The sequence below is a fragment of the Theropithecus gelada genome, chromosome 10 (assembly GCF_003255815.1).
Source record: "Theropithecus gelada isolate Dixy chromosome 10, Tgel_1.0, whole genome shotgun sequence".
NCBI classification, from domain to species: domain Eukaryota; kingdom Metazoa; phylum Chordata; class Mammalia; order Primates; family Cercopithecidae; genus Theropithecus; species Theropithecus gelada.
The window spans coordinates 25,003,158-25,008,241 of NC_037678.1; the positions used below are offsets into that span (position 1 = coordinate 25,003,158).

Sequence of the window (5,084 nt, forward strand, 5' to 3'; positions counted from 1 at the left end):
CCCTGCGCGCGCCGCAGGCTGTAGCCCGCCGGGGTCGCCGCGCGCCTCCCCGCTCCGCCCCCTCGCGCGCCGCCCGCCGGCCCGCGCACGCGCGCCGCCCCCTGCTCCTTCCGCGAGGGTCTGCGGGGAGCGCGCGCCCGACGGTCGGCGCCCCTGGGTGCACAGTCCCGGCGGCCCGGCTCTGCCAGCGCCTCCTGACCAAGTCTCTACGGTCGCCCTCCCCTCGGGGTGGCCACGAGGGACTCCTCCTCCTCTTCCTCCTCCCTTCCCTCCCCCTCGGCCTCCGCCTTCTCCTTCTCCCCCTTGTTCGCTGCCCCGACCTCCCGCCCCCAGCTCCATGCGCTCTCTTGCCAGCCCCGCTCATCCAGAGAAGCCCTGGGCCCGATGCCCACTACCCAAGGGGCACCGGGGAGGCCTCTGCTCCCTGGACACAGTAGTTCTCAAACTGGACAGTGTCAATCAGCATCCTCCGGGAGGTCAGGGGTGGCCCTGGAAATACACGTGTCCCACCTGTCCCAGCAGGTGATGAAACTCCTGCTCTGGTCCGAGCTGCCCCTGAACAGCGCTCAGCGGGCCGGGCCCCCAACCTGGCTCCTGACCCTGAAAATCCCCCCAACCCCGCCGTGAGAATTCAGCGAAGAGTAAAAGCTGGAAAAAGTTGCGTGTCTCAGGCTAAGCAGAACAAAGTGGGTGACGGCTCCCCCTCTTGAACAGAGATGCCGATAGGGAGCCCCCTGATGGAAGAGCTCTCGGCTTATAAGAAGGTCACCACTCCCTTGCACTCAGGTGAGAGGTTTGAGTTTGGGTGTTGAAATGGTGTTGAGAAATAGGAGAGAGATTATTCCTGTCGTTAGGGTATTACGGTCAATACTAGGGACAATTAGGAAGCATCTACTGCGAGCACACTCGCACCACGAGGGTGATTTAGGGAAGTGGAGAGGCGAGATAGCGCCCAAACACCCAAGCTGGGGGGGAATTTCCAGCTTCCCGATCTTCGGTCTCGGTGTCTTTCGTCATCACTCCACCCCCTGCTTGGGGTTTTCAGTTGCTTCTTATTTTTCTACAGTGTGCACACAAGTCCACACTCAGGATCCATATGACACTCAGGCTGGCGTGGTGTTAAGGGACACGCAGGCAGTCTTAGGAAGACCTAAGCTGGAAATGAATGTTTTAAAATCCCTTTCATTCACCTGCATTGGTCACGTATTTCCATGAGCCTAGACGTTGCTAGAATTTGAGTAAATGTTCTGTCCATAACTTACAGGGTTAACGGGACCCACTAGACACAGTTAAGGTCAAATTTCGGGTATTTCATGTAATGTCATTGCAGAAGCAGCCTGATTCCGTCATCAAGTAGCCTGATACCCTCTTTTGTTTTCTCTCCCAGCCCGCCACCCCCCACAATCTAATTCCCTGCTAAGCCTGCCATCACCATTGACCAGTTTTACCATATGCTTCTCAAGATCCAAGGCACAATAGGCATAAAGTTGTCCTGAAAAGCACAAGAGGAGTGTCAGAAGTAGGAATGGCCGTTGAAGGAGCTTGGTCTGGCAGCAGAAAGTTGAAATGACAGGCAAGCATGAAATATATTAATGAGACAAAGCTATGCATGAGCCAAATATCAAACTTTAATCTTCTACCCACTGTTTTTTTTTTTTTTTTTTTGCTTAAAAACAGGAAGACAGAATGTCTTGTCGAGGGTCACCCCAGGAGGAGGAGTAAATTCCCCAAAAAGCAGAACATATTTTTATGATTTAATTAATACAGTTTCTCTCAATGTGTCTGTTTATCATTTGAGCATCCACATGATCAGACCTGACATCTGCCTGCATTTTCTTGGTCGTCTTTGACTTCAGTTAAGAACCTTTTGGGTTTTGCTTTTTGCTCTTTTTTTCCCCCAGCAGTGCTGTGTAGTAAGTTTGGAACAAGACACACCTGAAATCAAATCCCTGCTCTGTGCTGGGTGATCTTCGAGGAAGTCTTTTACCTCTTTCTACTTTATTGTTGTCATAGGAAAAGTAGTAATAAGGCCTTTTACCCCAGGGTTGTTGAGAAGACAGAGGAGAAAAAGCACATAAAAATGCACCTTGTTGGGTGTGGTGGCTCAATGCCAGCACTTTGGGAGGCTGAGGCAGGTGGATTGCTTGATGCCAGGAGTTCAAGACCAGCCTGGCCAACATGAAAAATACATTAAAAATAATGTCTCTATTAAAAATACAAAAATTAGCCAGGCATGGTGGTGCACGCCTGTAATCCCAGCTACTCGGGAGACTGAGGCAGAAGAATCGCTTGAACCCAGGAAGCGAAAGCTGCAGTGAGTCAAGATTGCAGCATTGGCCAGGGGCAGTGGCTCATGCCTGTAATCCCAGTATACTTTGGGAGGCCGAGGAGGGTGGATCACGAGGTCAGGAGATCGAGACTATCCTGGCTAACACGGTGAAACCCCGTCTGCACTAAAAATACAAGAACAAAATAAACTGGGCATGGTGGCGGGCGCCTGTAGTGCCAGCTTCTTGGGAGACTGAGGCAGGAGAATGGTGTGAACCCGGGAGGTGGAGCTTGCAGTGAGCCGAGATCGCGCCACTGCACTCCAGCCTGGGCAACAGAGCAGGACCCTGTCTTAAAAAAAAAAAAGTATCTTGCCTGGCACCCAGTAGATCCTCTATAAAGGTCATAGCACTTCCTGTATTTATTTTGCTTCATTTTACCCTGGCATGCTATAGAAGATACTGAAACTAGTTGTTCACAGTCATTACACTTGAAGCAGGAAGACCCCTTACCAAAAATAACGTCTCCCTAGGGCATTTCTAGGAACCAAAATGGCAAAAACATTTGCATTTATAAACATGAGCAATTACTCTTTTGGCAGAAAGAACAAGGAGTCCAAAATTTGTTCCTCTAACTGAGGCCCCTACACCATTTGAGTCAGCTGACTCAATTACCCAGGGGTATTTTTTTCTGGTATACATAATGTATCAATTTCTGTTCCCTGGCTGTCTCTTTGGTTGTCTCACTTTCTCCACCCCCTCTTATTTCTCTTTTTCTTGACTCTCTTAATACTGCATAGCTTTTTGTGTTCACTGCAAACAAAAGGTGTTAATGACAGTGATGAAGTTGTCATCACTGACCTGCTGGATCCTGTTACTAAACACCATCCCCAGCCTGTAATCATTACAAAGAACAGAGAAAACAAATAGCAAACCATTTGTACTTAGCTAATAATGCTCCCTTGCAAATAATTATGTTTCCCACCCCAGAGGATTTAAATGACTTCGGGCTCACGCTGCTTGTGATAATAGACAAAACTCCAGCGTTCCCACAAGATTCATAATGTTTCCTTTTCTTCTTTTCTACGCCTTCCCATCGTTAGAGGAGATGTTACTGAGATGGGTGCATTAAAGTTTAGGCTTTTCAGAGTTTATTTTACTAACAACTGAAAGGAAAAAAGCTAACTAGAACTGACTGGTCTGATTTGTTTTAGATTCTGGGCTTTACTAGGACTTCCTACTCTCAGAATCTCTGGACTATAAAAGCTGGGTGGGGTGGGAGCGGAAAATTAATCACAAATGAAAAGAAAATCAACTCTAAGGCTCCAGTTAGAAGATTTTTGAAAATGGCAGAACATGACTGGCCTTCATTCAAGTCAAAATATTTAAAGCAATCCTTGCTAAGAAGAACTTGATTTTGTATAAGCAGTCCCTTAAATAGAGTTACTTCTCAAGAAACCCACACACAATTGAGGTTTGAATGGTGTTATTTACAAGCACCTCACTCTGTAAGCCTCTGCAGGTATTTCTAGCCTCCCAGGGGCCACTGTCCCATTTCACCTGTAATTTGGATCACAATTCTGTTTATTGTCACACACATCATACAAACTGCTTTTCATGCTACTTTTATCCACAAAGCTTTACAAACTTTAATGGCAGCTCTATATATGGCAACTTTAAAAAGATCTGCCAAAAGGTATGACACCAGCCTTTGGTTTTATTAAACTATCCCCGATTAGCACTGAAATGATGTTCAATACTGAAGTACTTTCCTTTCAATATGTGAGTGGAAACAATTTCTCTATGGGTGCTGCTGGTCGGAGAGTCACAGTGTTGTGGTTCAGAGCATGGACTCAGAAGTCAAATGGCCTGGATAAGAAGCCCAAGACCAGTCCTCCTGAGCTGTGTGACCTTAGACAAGTTGTCTGCTCTCTCTGTGTCTCAGCTCTGTCTCAGTGTTGTTAACGGGATTGCCGTGACAGCAATGCTGTAACAGGTAAAAAGCACTTAGAACTGTGTCTGGCACACAGAAAGCACTCAATAAATATTGACCGGGTTAGCAGCAGCCGCAGCATCATTGGAGCATCTCCACATCATACAGGGCCTGATGGAAAGAGAGACCAGCACTGAGAATGAACAAAACAGCGCTGGCTCTGACCCGCTGGCTCTGGCATTGCTGAATAACTCTAAGCCAGTCTCTTAAGCTTTTTAAATCTCACTTTTCACCAATAACTAATGAAAGGATTGAAGGAGTGGGTCCCCTGAGGTCTTTTCAAATTCTAAAATTCTCCAGCTTTAATCCTGCAGTGAATCATTTTGCAAGGTAAAGAATACTCACCTCCCTCCATCACATCTTACGAGTTTAGGTTTCAGTGCATAGGGCAGTACCCAGGGCATTAATCATTTCCACTGTCACCGTAGCCTGCAGGTGAGGTGAGCAACCCATTAGTTTGCTTCTGGAAACAAGGCTGTCTGTATTTGTTCCCCCAGCATCTGCACTCAGCACACTGACTTTGCTCAATACATGTGTCGGATGGGTAAGTGAGTAAATGAATGAATGACGTAAAGATTGTAGATTCTCTCAGCCTTCTATTGGAAAATAACCTAAAGGGAGGGGGAAAATTGCTACTTAAAACCACAAGTGCCACTCAAGGGATGCCTCCTATGAAAGGAGGAGTGCTAACTGTCAGGTCCCCACTGGTCCTTGGTGCTGCTTATGGCCTGGAAGGCCTCTCCTACAGCCAAGAGCCCTGATGTGCTTGGGCTGTGCAAAGGTGAGTCTGGGAACTCTAGGCATAGGAATGGAGAGCGCTCACT

General features: G+C 47.6%; 1 long non-coding RNA gene across 1 annotated transcript; it reads left to right on the plus strand.

Moving 5' to 3' along the window:
• The first annotated feature begins 416 nt into the window (after nucleotides 1–416).
• LOC112633522 lies at nucleotides 417–4,014 on the plus strand. Its single transcript, XR_003121540.1, has 2 exons — nucleotides 417–522; nucleotides 3,373–4,014. It is a non-coding gene; the product is annotated as an uncharacterized LOC112633522 (long non-coding RNA).
• Nucleotides 4,015–5,084: the final 1,070 nt, after the last annotated feature.